The following is a 14,679-nucleotide window of genomic DNA, read 5'->3' on the forward strand; positions in this document are numbered from 1 at the left end:
TGCTTTATCCACTACGCCACCTAGCTGTCCCCCTCTTCACTCATTTTCTTTCTTTTTTTTTTTTTTTAGAGGCAATTAGGGTTAAGTGACTTGCCTAGGGTCACACAGCTAGTAAGTGTTAAGTGTCTGAGGTCAGATTTGAACTCAGGTACTTCTGACTCCAGGGCTGGTACTCTATCCACTGCGCCACCTAGCTGCCCCTCACTCATTTTCAAAGACAAAGTTGCCACAGACAGAGAAGGTAGCTAAAAAAATCTTAGCTAATCTAATCAGAATATATCTACTGGCGTGTCAGGACTGCCCCTCCTGACAGTGCCAGGTTTTCCCCTATGATGTGACTTCTAAAGAATTCAGCTGAAAATAGTTAGGGCTGATGATTAACCAGAGGATTAATCATGCAGAAGAGAAAACGCATATGTGTTTTTGTCTTTTTTAAGTGAAATGAGAGGAGTAAAGAAATTTGAATTCTAGATCTAACTTTGCCACCAGAATTGTCTGAAATGAATAACTGACCTTTTCTAATTTCCTTTTCTGTAAAATGAGGTGAAAAAAGACTTTCTCCTGCCTCCTGGAGAGTAGAAAGTACTTTGAAGCCTGAAAAGCCACTTGCACAAGAAGGAAAAAATAATACATTATTTGAAGGCATTCTCCAATCACCATTTCTTTGATAAGATTTTTAGGAGTCTAAAAGGTCTCACCCCAGGAAAAGTTTGATTGGTAGTTAATCCATTTTTTCCATTTCTTGATTTCACGAAATTCTTTTCATCTCTTCAATATTTTTATACTCTACTTGTCCACCTGAACCACCATACTTAGTTTTCATCAGTTACCTCTTTGAGGGAGCTTTGTGCTGCTTCCCCCTCAATATTTCTTTGAACCATCTCACACCACCTAGTAAAGATAAGGGTTTGAAGCAGACAGTTGTGTAGTGATGCAATTATAAAACTTTAGTCCAAATCATCAACCTCCAAATTTGATCCATAAATCTTTTAAAAAGGTCTTGACAAATTATTTTAAAATAAATCTATTTACATACTAATCTAAATAATATACAATTCCCTAAAAGTAAACAAGCTAGAATTGTAGTGATGTCTAGAAAAATGTCTGGTTTTTCTTACCTTGTATCTATACCATAGCCACTCCCTTTCCTTCTATATTTCTACTCTCTGCTCTGTCTCTGCAATTCTTCTGGCCTCCCCCTACCCCCACACATTTATATGTTGGTCTTCAGGACATGGAAGCTTCTGTGGTAGAAAATTCTAGCTTTCAATCAGATCTCCTTGAAAGGATCCTACACTTAAGGATCTGAGTTCAAATCTAGCCTCAGACACTTGACATTTACTACCTCTGTCCCATTGGGAAATGTTGTCAGGTTGCCTCAATCCCTCACTTTCACTGTCCCTACATTCCCTTTGGTGTCTCTGTTGAAGCCTGTGGCCTTCCCTTAGGTCCAACAAATAAAACTTGACCTCGATACTTCTGTAAAGCTCCCCTTTGTCACTGCAGACAATTCTTTTAGGTAGATCTATAGGCAATGAAGAGAGAAACAGTAGTATAGTAGTATAAGCAAACAAATGTAGTATAGTAGTAGTAGTAGTAGTAGTAGTAGTAGTAGTAGTAGTAGTAGTAGTAGTAGTAGTAGTAGTAGTAATGCAGTATAAGTGAACAAAAAGCAAATGATCAAAATTATCCCTGAGAGCTATTTATAAGAGGAAAAAAATATTGACCCCTGATTTCAAAGAAAGTGGATGGAATAGTAACTAAGAAAGAGTTCCTAATTGCCATTGAGTTCCCCAATGACTGAATTAAAAGGCTTCCCCCAAGCTTGATTGTTTTGGGCCTGTGTGTAGCAAGTGTCCCAGACCTTTCTTTTTCACTGAAATGGAATCATGAAATTTATAGAGACAAATTATAGAATCATAGTTTTGTAGGGCCTGAACGGAATGCAGAGGTAATCAGTCATGCCTCTACCCAAAGCATGAGTTTTGTGCACAATCGAGTGCCTAGCTCAGTGCCTAGTACATAGTAGGCACTTGATGCTTATTAGTTAATTGATTGAAAATACTCAAAGAGTAGTCATGTAGTCCTTTGAGACTTGAAGACTTCTGTGGATGGGAACTCATTATCTAGCATGGCACTTCATGTCATTTTTTGGACAATTCAGAAAACATGTAACATAGTGGAAACAGAATCAATTTGTAGACAGAGAATTTTTTTTTTAATCCTAGGTCTGCTATTTAGGAAGTATGTGACTTTAGTTTCCTCTACTATGAAATGATTGAGTAGGGAAAGACTATGTCAAAGGCCCCTCTAAGTCAGATCTCATTGTTAGGAAGCTTTTCCTTAACTGGAGGTGAAATCTTTTGCTATTCTTCCTCTATCTGACTTTTGAAACCTAACAAAACAAGTCTAAAATTCTTTTCAGTGTCATCCCTGTAAAAGCCTCTCTAAATCTTTTAATCTCCAGGATAAACAACCACAGTTCCTTCAGGCCTCTTTGGTTGGCTGGGTTTTAAATTCCTTACTGTACTGACCAACTGCCCTCCTTTGGACACACCCCAGTTTGTCAGTGTTCCTCCTAAAATGTAGCAACCTAGAGGCAGCTAGGTGGTGCAGTGGATAAAGCACTGGCCGTGGATTCAGGAGGACCTGAGTTCAAATCCAGCCTCAGATACTTGACACTAGCTGTGTGACCCTGGGCAAATAAATCACTTAACCCTCATTGCCCTGCAAATGAATGAATGAATGATGAATGAATGAATGAATAAACAAACAAACAAATAAATAAATATGTAGCTACCTGAACTTAACACAATGCTCCTGATCTGGCCTCACCAAGCCATAGTACACAAGTACCATGTTCTTCCCAGTCTGGAACACTCTGTTTATTGGTTCATCTAGGTTCCCCTTTTCTATTGGCTTCCACAATCACATGACTTACTCAGATTGATCCTGTAGTTTACTGTTGCCCAGAGGTATTTTTCACATGAACTATTTTCTGGACAAGGGCAATCCTCCTGGATCATTCCAAGAAGGTTCTGATGCCCTAGGAAATTGATGTTGTCAGCAAGGTCCATGGCTTAGGATGGAATTCTCAGGTTCTCTTTGGGCTTCTCCTGTGGTTCTAATACTTCCATGAAACAAAATTGGAGTTCTCTACCATTTGTACAGTTGTGGCAGTTTCTTCCTACTACTGTGGTCATGACTGTCCTCTGGGATGTCATTCATGCATCCTACCACCTCTAAACAAAACAGTAAATATTTTAAGGACAATGTTGATATTTTGGAATCAGAGAATGTGTCATTTATGCAAACACCTATCTGCCTGTTTTGATGTAGCTTCTCTTTATTCCCTATTTATAGGATCACAAGGTTGCATATTGAGAGATGGAAAGTACCTTGGAGGCTATATAGTCCAATCTCCTTATTTCATAAAGAAGGAAACACACCCAAGGAGGCTGAATGATCTCAGTGGTTCTCCAAAGGCTGCATAGGAAACAAATGTCAGAGATAGTATTTTGAACTCAGTTCCTTAGATTCCAGAGCTTGTCTTCTTTCCAGTTTCTGTAAAAGGTCTTTGTTTTTACAGATCATTTACTTTATTTGTTGACTTGGGATCTAAGAATTTGCTCAGCATGTTCTTAACATCAAAGCGAATTTTAAAAATCTTTTGTATTTTTAAAAAGATGTCTACTAGAGAAAATTCTGGGGCAGCTAGGTGGTGCAGTGGATAGAGTTTGGGACCTAGAGTCAGGAAGACCTGAATTCAAATTCAGCCTCAGACACGAGCTATTATGGGGGTTTCGTGATTGTCCTTAGGTATTCCTCAGTAAAGAATTACACTCTCACACACAGTCCAATTAAAATTAAAATGGTCTTTTATTTGGTGCTAGGAAAATGACCAAGTGGGAAATCAAAGACTTCACCCCTTGGGAAGGAAGGCTTAGAAACATTTCCCTCTGCCAGCAGAGGGAAGGCAAAAGGTTTTATAGAGCATAGGTGGGGTGTCCACTTGAAAACTGGATAGTTTCCTTTTGTGGTGGGGTGAAGAAAGCTTGGATGCTTGTCATATTCTTTAGAGTTAGGGGTTTTTTTTTTAAATGATGGTCCTGACCTTTGGGGTTCTCTCTGTTTCCTAGCTCAGGTCAGGTAGTAGCCACACCTAATTGACTTTCCTGCTATAGAATTTTATCTTCCCTTACTTCTTAGGTATGTCTGTCCTGATATCTAGTTGGTCGATCTAAACTTTAATAGTCCCTTGATTCCTCTATATGTCTGTCCTATTATTTGGTCTTCTTTGGTTTTGCTTCTCACAGGAGAAATTTCTTCTGATTTAAATAATGCAGAGTCAGATACAGCTGAAACAACTGAACAAGAAAGAGAAAATTCACAATACTGTAGTTGTGGTAATACCCTGGATTTGAAGTCAGAAGACCTGGGTTTGGATAACGGATTTAAAATTGGAAAAGTTTTATCTTCCATCCAATCCAGCCCTCTCACTGAACGGGAAAGGGAACTGAGGCACAGAGCCATAAAAGTCACTTGTCCAGTGTCACACAATTGGTAAATAACTGAGTTAGGATTGAAACACAGGCCATCCAGTTGCAAATTTCAATGTTCTTTCTACTTTATCGCTCTTTATCCAAATTGTTCAAAAGTGAAATGAGTTGTTTTCTACCTGCTTAGAGATGAGGAGGGAGAGCATTCTTGTCCCTGGAGGACTTCACACAGAGAACTGTCTCACTGCTTGTTCAGTATCTTGGATTCATACTTGGGTGTTAGACAAGATGACCTTGGAGTTACCTTCCAATTCTGCAAGAAGGGGTTGGAATGATTCTGTGACTTGACTCCTATGCACAGATGAGGGGCCTGAAGCTCCTAAATTAGGGTAAGCAACTTGGATGAGGTCACGAAGAGATGGTAAATAATAGAGATAGTTTAAGACCAAGGCCTTTTATTAATGTGGTGTTCTTTCATCATTTTAAAATTACTAAATATAAGAGAAATGTAACATGTGGAAAGTAGAATACAACAAGAAGCCTCTACAGGAGCTATTCCAGGTAGATAACGCAGTCAGCTTTATGATGGGCTTCATGGTTTATCTCATGTCTGAATAAAGGACAGAGAGCTACCTAGTCATTATGATGTGGGATGGAATTAGGGTCAAATTGACCATGAGTTGTCCCAAAAGAATTATAAGACTCAGTAACTCAGTTTCCCAAGTTTTATTACAATACAGTGAATGAACACAGGGAGAGAACCAGAAAAGTGGAAGGGTATCTCTCGAATAGGGAAAGGAAAGATAATTATATTTATAGTATAGATAAATTGATTATCAGTCTCATTATAATAATCTTCACCTTAGGGAGGTACAGGGGAGGGCTTATCCTAATTTGGAGTTCCTGGGGTCCTAAGCCAACCCCTGAGGCAGGTACCTTTTCTGTGGAGGTGTGTTTTGAGGGTTTACACATCATAAGGGGACAATCTGGGGACAAATTTGGCCTTTTCTACGCATGTCACTTTTTGATTCCCATGTCCAGTTTCAAAATATTTTCATTTATCAGTTGAATTTCTATATCCTGTCAGTATATCATTGTCATTGTTAAAGTCTCTGTGACTTGCCTCTTTATGTTCTTGTTATAGGTACTGATTTATATGGGTACATGAAAATCTAGGCCTTGACTTATATTAATGAATACTCAAGTCTTAAGTATCCATTAACTGGGATCTGAATCCCTTTTAGAGCTCATATCTGAATTAGAGCTTGGGTCTTGGGTTTTTCTGTTAACCCCTTTTTTGCCTCCTACATCAATTACATGCGTATTTATGGTTTTCTGTTGTTAAGGGCTAAAATTCTAGCTAAACTGTCTAAAATATCTAATGAGTGGTCGCCAATAAATTATAAGCTTTAGCAAGAGTTAGACTTTTAAGCATTTATTAAGGAGAATAAGAATTTGGTAAAGAGAGAGAGAAAGGCCTAGATTTCTATCTATTAAAGGGAGAGCACATTTTTAGCTCCCTTCTCCACCAGCGTCCCCAGGAAAGAGCCCCAGAGTCAGCGCCAGTCTCTTCCTTCCTCCTCCCACTAGCCCGCGCACTTCCTGACTCCTGGTCTTGCCCTCAAAGACCTTCCCTTCATGGGCAGAACTCTTCTACAGTAAGTATCCAGCAGGTGGCGTTATTCCAATCGTTACACTGTCTAGCAGGCTTTGGGTCACCTTTCCCCTAGTTATTATTGGGTTTCAGGGACTTTCCTGACCATGGGGTCAGGAGCAACATGCTTTCATTGGATACCAAGCCACCCCTCTCTAAGTCACTGATTCCTGGAGTTCCCTCCTTTGGCAACAGACCAAATTAAAAGCAAAGCAGGACAGAAAAGATCCATTGTAGGGAAGAGGAAACAGGTTTTGCACTTTAGTTAATAGCACTGTTTTCTAGTAAGTCCTTTGATAAGGAAGAAGATCATAGGCCTGAGGTTTCTTAGGGCAGCTCCTTCCTCTCTCAGATAACAAAAGGAGCTTAGCACTGCTTGGTACAATTGTCTGACATATGAAAAGCACTTAATAAATGGTTTTAGCTTGAAGCTGCCCTGCCCAGAAATTCATGAGTTTTTTCCCTTTTTTACTTAACTAAGTCAAACTAAAATAGGTCTTGGTTTTTTTAAATTCACCTTTAAACTTTCTCCACGTGATTGTCAGTGAAGACAAGTACATTTGCCAGAACTTGTGCCTTCAAATTTATGCTCTAAAGTTCCCAAAGTGATTCTTAAAAAGTAAACCTTCTGTGCTTACTTCAGCCGCACATATACTAAAACTGGAACAATACAGAGAAGATTAGCATGGCCCCTGTGCAAGGATGACACACAAATTCATGAAAAGTAAACCTCCTAGAATTATAACAAACATGTTATTGATAATATGTTCAGTTCTTAAATGCTCACTTTTTTTTTCCCCCTGTGGACTTCAGTCTGTGATGTTTCCGAAATTGCTAGCAGGCTTTTGCAAAGCTAGATGAAAGCTTCCCTCCAAACCCCGTTATTGGTATACAATTCTCTTAATATGCTCACTTTTGTTTTTGTTTCTAAGTGCGGGGGGGAAAAAAATCACTTCCAATTCAATTTTTCCCCCTTTCCAGACCAGTTGTACTGCTTCTATATCTTCCCATTTTACAGTCATACATAGCTGATTCCTCACCATGGGGGACACTAGGTGTTTGAAATGCTTGATAAGTTCATTTCTAAATTGAGGCTAAGAATTTAGTAGTATTGTCCTTTATTTAGCCTTCCCATGAAAAGGGTCATGGGATGAAGCTGTAAATTGAGAGTTTTATTTATTTGCAAAGCACATCTTATCTCTTCCTTTGTTCATCTCTGATAGATGCTATGGGGTGGGAGGGAGGAAGGAGTACAGTTATTGATTTTACTCAGCCAGTTAGCAAGTATTTGAAGGACAGTGACACTTGTTTGCAGATACTGGTTCACCTTCAGGTGAATCAAGGAGATGAAATATCTTTAAAATTAACTGTGGGGGGCGGCTAGGTGGCGCAGTGGATAAAGCACTGGCCCTGGATTCAGGAGTACCTGAGTTCAAATCCGGCCTCAGACACTTGACACTCACCAGCTGTGTGACCCTAGGCAAGTCACTTAACCCCCATTGCCCCGCCAAAAAAAAAAAAAAAAATTAACTGTGATCCAAAACTATCCTTGTTCAGAATGCCACATATCTTGATGATCATCTGGGCAAAACTTCTTTAGTAATTATTGAAGCATTGTTATTTCTTTACTCTTTCTAAACCTCTTCCTCATTATTTCCATCATGACCAATCACTTTACCCCATCCCTCCTCTCCTGGACCACCATCTCAGCTTTACTTTTCTCCCGTCACAGTTATATAGTTCAGCAATTCACTTACATGCTGTCTTTTCCCTTACATCTCATCCCCCTGTTCTTATCAGTTCCCGTGCCTTTTTTTTTTTTTAAGTGAGGCAGTTGGGGTTAAGTGACTTGCCCAGGGTCACACAGCTAATAAGTGTTAAGTGTCTGAAGCCAGATTTGAACTCAGGTAGTCCTGAATCCAGGGCTGGTGCTCTATCCACTGCACCACCTAGCTGCCCCTTCCTGTGCCTTTCTTAACTCCAGCCCTGGTATACACCCATCAAATGCCATCTCCGCTCTACTCATATGCTGCTGGACACTACTGGAGTGTGTCAAAGAGCTATGCCAATTTGTTCTATGCCAGCTTATACTAATACCACTTGGGCCCTCACAGCTACATAGTGACCCTTTTGTGCTAATTTAATTGGCTCTATTATCACATTCCCCAAAGTGACTATTCTAACTTCTACCCACCTTAAGTCTCTGATAGTATTTCCTAAAACTTTGCTCTCAGCATGGGATCTTGCTTCCTACTTTATCAAGAAAATCAAGAACAACTGTCTAGAACTTCCAGTCCTCATGTTTTCCCCCACTTTTTTCATCTTCCCACCCCTACCCTAGAAATGGCCACCATTAGACACAAATATGTATGTCTCTATGTGTGCCCCAGTCCATTGCCTTTTCACTTTATGAAAATTCATCAAAAAATTAAAGACCCCCACATGCTCTTGAGTTGCAGTTAAATGGAAGGATAACTCTCAGATTTTCCTTGGTAACATGGATAAAGTAATTGGTGCAATTGGCTTTATTGTGCACCCCAAAACAACAGAACATCACTTCATGAGATACTTGGTCATCTTCAATTATAATACTAATGACAAATATTCTCCCCTCCTCCCCCCCACAAAAAAAAGCAAGGAGATAATTGTGATCTTTGCACCATCATCTGTTGCAGGACAATGAGGAAATAGAAAAATTCTACCAAAAAATGCAATAAGGTCTGCTGAGTAAAACCATTTATTTCAGTGCTTGGTAATTTCCAAGCATGAGGGAGGGTGAATAAAAGTGCATTAGCAAATATGGTTCAGGAGTAAGAAACAAGAGAAGTTAAAGACTTGTAGACTATAAAAAAGCCTTGTATCCATGTTATGAATACTTTAAGAAGAAAGTCAGGAGGCACTATACATAGTGAGCACTAAATAACATCATGCAAAAAATGAAATTGATTGTCTTGTAACTGGCAAGAAATGACTGGTTATTAATGAGTCATTTTTTAATAAGCTGTCTATGTACAGTCCCAGAGACTATCAACTTTCATAAGAAAATTAAGTCAATATAAATCTGTTGCCATAATGAGGCCAAAAAAGTCCAGAAAGCACCTCTGCCAGCAAACCCTTGAATATATTGCCAAGTAGAGATTTGCGGCAGCCAAGAGAAATACCAGTTTAAAATATAAACCTATTTGTAAAAATCTTGCCAAAGAGGATGGTAGAAAAAAAATTTAACAGCATCTCTGTATAAAATAGTGAGAGGTATTAGAGGGAAAAATGAGTTTATAGAAATTTGGTCGAGACCCAATCAAAGCACATCATCCCAAGAGAATTTAAGGATGACACAAACAGATGAAAAAAAGGAAAAGATCCACAAATACCTTTAAAAGGCTTTCCTATATCAATGACGGTGGAGCCACCACTTATGGATTGTAACACCTTAGCCCCTGATGTATTGCATAAAGAGGTAGGAATGGCACTGAAAAAAAGGAATTTACCAAGTATACAAAAAAGTCCATCCTGCAGATGACACAAGACTGAGAACATCAAGGTATGAAGTCTCCAGATATCTGTAAAAGTTCACAACAGAGGTACCTTTGTTATCCACCTCTGATTACTAATATATATATATATTTTGTGTGTGTGTGTGTGTGTGAGACAATTGGGGTTAAGTGACTTGCCCAGGGTCACACAGCTAGTAAGTGTCAAGTGTCTGAGGCTAGATTTGAACTCAGGTCCTCCTGACTCCAGGGCAAGCACTCTATCCACTGCGCCACCTAGCTGCCCCTTTGATTACTAATATTAAGTGAGGCATGAAACAGGGAAACTTGTTCTCTCCAGAATCATGTTGTTCCATGGAAGAAGGCCTCCAGATGCTTTTGTGTGTTACGTTGAATTAATAACATTGTTTGGCCAAGGCCCAAACCTTGTAGAACCTCCTAAGTGAGGTCTATAATAACACAACCCCTGTTCCATCCCAAAGGGAGTCCCAAAGCTGAATGAATTAATTTTCCTCCATTCCCTTCCTCATTTGGGCAAGGTAGGCTAAGTATTAGGAGGTTGAGTCTGGAAGGTCACTGCTTTTGGTAAGGAGAGATGGGCAGCAACAGAGCAGATGTCCAAACATCCATCCTGGCTAGGCCCTGGTGTCCCTGTAGAAGCTGGAATAGAATGAAGCCCAGGCTGGGGCCAGCTTAATATAATATGTTGAGATTTTGTCCCATTCCCTCATTTTACACATGGAGAAACTGAGGTTAAGATAGGGGGAATGAAAAAAAAAGATAGGGGGAATGGCTTTTATAAAGTCACTAATATGCATGAAAATAATTTGTCTCTTTTAGGATATGCTTTCAAAACTGTATTTTCCCCTTGAAGATATACTAAATAGTCATGTAAGTGGTGGGGTTTTTTTCTTTATCACTGACCCTTTTTTCTTATTTTAAATGTAGAAGGAAAAAAAATCAGGATGCTCTGATGAGAGTTGAGAGCATGCCCATGAGACTCACCAATGAGATAAAAGATGTTTTACAGTATTTTTCCTTATTATACAGTGATTATAAGGTAGTTCATGGCTTCTGTCTATAAAGGTTAACAACTATGGTTGTGTTTAGAATTCTGTGTTCTACTTGACTTATACTCTTGGATTAATCTAGCCTTGCCAAAATGTTGATAACTTCATCTGTCAATCATAGTACCACCAGGAAAGAAAAGAAAAGATCATTTAATTAGTGTTTTTGATTTTAGAAATCGATAGCTATTTTGGACATCTTTTTTTTTTCTCCATGAACTGTTCTTTGCATTATTCATAATAGCATAATAGTAAAGGACTTATAGCTCTAAAAAATGATAGAAGATGTGCTTCTGGTTTTGAATAGGAATTTTATCATAGCATCTTCATCTTTAGGCTGCATAGTACTAGACAGGTGTACTTAGTTACAGTTCCATGTGGAACCAATATCAAAATAATAAAGGACAGTTATAGCCTTCTAATGACACCCAAAAGAAGCAAGTACCTCTATAAAGGATTTACAAATGTTATTAGATAGAAGAGTTACTGCTAACCCAGGGAAGTTAATTAAGCAATTAAGAATATCAGACCAGTTTGCTTCTCTTTAAAAGGCCCATCTAAAAGTGTGGAGATTTTAAAAAAGAGAAACAATAATGCTTCAATTAATGAATTAGAAAACATTTATTAATTTAAAAAATTGAATTGGACCACAAATATTCTTGGAGATGGAGTTAGTAAAAGAGACATGAAGATACATGAAATAGTAGAGGTTATGTTTATGTGCAGCATCCTGAGAATACAACTCGGTAAAAATGATATTAAGGGCAGCTAGGTGGCATGGTGGATAGAATGTCGGACCTGAAGTCAGGGAGATTCATCTTCCTGAGTTCAAATCTGGCCTCAGACATTTACTGACATTTACTGACCCTGGGCAAGTCACTTAACTATGCCTCGATTTCCTTATCTATAAAATGAGCTGGAGAAGGAAATGGCAAACCACTCTGATTTCTTTGCCAAGAAAACCCCAAATGGGGTCATGAAGAAAGAGTCAGACAAAACTGAGAAATGATTGAACACTAAGAAAAAAAATCTTAAATTCACAAACTCAGAATATTTTCCCAGGAGAGTAAAGATGCTCAAGGGCCCTGAACTTTAATAGTTTCTTTGTTGCTAATACAGAAAAGAGAATATTAAGGAGGATCTCAGTTTTCAGTTGGGATAAAAATTAATGAAAACTTGACCCCTTTCTACTTTTTCAGTCTTCTCACACCTCATTCCCTTCCATGTACTCTGACTCCATGATGACGGCATCTTGGCTTCTTCTCTAAACAGGCACTATCTCCTCACTCAACATTTCCCAACTCCAAGTCTTCACTGACTGGAAACCTTGGCCAGAATGTGTCCTCCTTCCTCATCTCAACCTCCTGGTTTCATTCAAGTCTCTGCTGAAGTCCCCTTCCACAGGATGTTTTTCCCATTGTCCTTAATCTTAATGCCTCTGTATTTATCATTTGTACCGAGCTGTTTGCATGTTCTCTTCCATTACACCATGAGCTCCTTGAGAACACAGCCTGTTTTTTTGTCTCTCTTGGTAACAACCCCCAGCACTTAGCACAGAGTCTAGCACAAAGTAGGTGCTTACTGAATGCTTGTTGACAATGAATGTGACTACATGCCAATCAAGTCTCCTTAAATAAATGAGATTTTAAGATGGGTCCTGATTACTGCCCAACCCCAGTGCATCTAGTAGTCTTCTCTCCTTCTCTGTCTGTTTGGTACTTTATACTCTTACTTTCTACTTATCACTTTGTGTTATGTTTATTTATGTATATTTATTTCTTCCTCTAGACTTCTACCAAATCCCTAAGGTCAGTGACTATTATGTTATATTGGAAAGTACATTGGATTTGGAATAAAATGATATGGGTTTGATTAGATTCTTATCACTGTAACTTAGTCTCTGACCTTGGGCAAGTCACTTAAACATTCCCAGCCTCTACTTTACTCATCTGTAAAGTTGGAGTAATAATATTCAAATTTGGCTCACACTGTTATTATGAAATTTTAAAATAGCTGCCATTTACACAGCATTTACAAGTTTGCAAAGCACGTTACAAACATCTCCTTTGATCATCACAGCTGTAACGATTGGAATGACACCACCTGCTGGAGACTTATTGTAGGAGCTCCACCATGAGGAGAAGGCACCTGAGGGCAAGACATGTGGCTTTTCTTTGGCCTCAGGAAGTGACATTTGCATCTGGGAGGAAGAGGGGGCGAGGCTGCCTCTCTCGCTGTCTTTCATGAGGACTCTGGTGGAGAGCGGAGCTAAAGTGAGCTCTCCCTTTGATAGATAAATGAATCTAAGGCCTTTCTCTTTCTCTTCACCAAATTCTTATTCTCCTTAATAAATGCTTAAAAGTCTAACTCTTGCTAAAGCTTATAATTTATTGATGACCACTCATTAGATATTTTAGACAGACTAGCTAGAATTTTACCCCTTACACAGCAATGGTGAGAAGTAGGTGAGTTAACTGAAACAGAGATCAAGTGATTTGCCTGGAATCTTCCAGCCAGTAAGTGCCATGGGCTGGATTTGAACTCAGATTTCCCTGACTCCTTGTCCTGCATTCTAATCATTGTGCCATTTTGATATGCATAAATGAAACATGTTGCTGTTGTTATTGTTTGCTGTGCCTTAAACTGTGTTCACTTAAGATCATCTTCACTTTAAAATTAAATCACTAGGGGCACAGTGGATAAAGCACCAGCCGTGATTCAGGAGGACCTGAGTTTAAATCTGGCCTCAGACACTTGACACTTATTAGCTGTGTGACCCTGGGCAAGTCACTTAATGCATGTTGCCCCACAAAAACAAACAAACAAATTAAGTCATTATCTTAAATTAAAATTATATCAACTTGAAAATTTTAAGGCTGCAAAGTTTAATGTTTAGATTGCTCAATAATTGTTTCAGTCATGTCCAACTCTTTGTGACCCCATTTGGGGTTTTCTTGGCAAAGATACTGGAGTAGTTTGCCATTTCCTTCTCCAGATCATTTTACACATGAGAAATAGGCAAACAGGATTAAGTGACTTGCCCAGGGTCACACAGCTATTAAGTGACTGAAGCCAGATGTGAACTCAGGTCTTCCTGACTCCAGGTCCAGCGCTCTATTCACTCTGAGAGCTTTATAAATATCCAGTAACTTAAGATCAGAGATGTAGAATTGTAAGGTATATCAGAGGCTGTCTGGTTCACCCTGCTGCAGACCACTCCCCCATCACCACCCCCACCCCTGGTCATCTGCCAATTCTCTTTCTACCATACTATGCTATTCCCTCTGTGGCTAGCACAGGTGGAAAGCACATTGCCAGGTAATCAAACTACCTGGGTCCAGGAATGGGCTGTAGCCGGTTCTCCCTCTGCCATAGAGAGCTAATTGTTATTTTCTTGGAAATCAGCAAATATTAGAAACTAGAGCTTGACTTTGTTGATTGGTTGTTGATTTTGTTGAGGGTATGTTGATTGTTTAGATTTAAGGAAGTGATGGAGAAAAATGTTAATAATGCAGACTTAACCTTAGATTTATGTCCTCTTGGGGGAAAGCTGGTTGTCAAACATCTACCAGCATACCCCTTGCCTGGTTCCCATCACTAACCCTGTGCCTTTGTCATAAATCTCTTTGAATGAATGTCTTTGTCTTTTATAGGGGGTCAATAATATTTATCTTTTTTTACCTTCCAGTGTGCTTAGTAAAAGAGCACAGATTTGCAGTCTGATGACATGGGCTCAGATTCTGGTTCAGCTATTTGCTATCCCTTGGACCAGAACTTCATCTTTTGGGGGACTCAGCTGACCTCATCTCTGAGGTCCTTTCCATCTTTCGATCTGTGTTCCTATGGACTATCTGTCATCTGAATTTTTAAGCACATGCATGATACTAATAAGAGTGCTTGGATTTCTTTGGTAGAAAGGCTTTATGGAGCTTTAACTGGTATTATTGTATTTACCTGTGAAAGGCCTA

At 39.1% G+C, this 14,679-nt stretch overlaps 1 protein-coding gene and 1 non-coding gene across 8 annotated transcripts in view; both read left to right on the forward strand.

The window, feature by feature from the left end:
- Positions 1–14,679, forward strand: part of PDE4D (phosphodiesterase 4D) — a 1,961,234-nt gene that overhangs the window by 1,694,704 nt on the left and 251,851 nt on the right. The window lies entirely within an intron of this gene.
- Positions 6,784–6,890, forward strand: LOC122737564. Its single transcript, XR_006354392.1, has one exon. It is a non-coding gene; the product is annotated as a U6 spliceosomal RNA (small nuclear RNA).

The sequence above is a fragment of the Dromiciops gliroides genome, chromosome 1 (assembly GCF_019393635.1).
Source record: "Dromiciops gliroides isolate mDroGli1 chromosome 1, mDroGli1.pri, whole genome shotgun sequence".
Taxonomy (NCBI): Eukaryota; Metazoa; Chordata; class Mammalia; order Microbiotheria; family Microbiotheriidae; genus Dromiciops; species Dromiciops gliroides.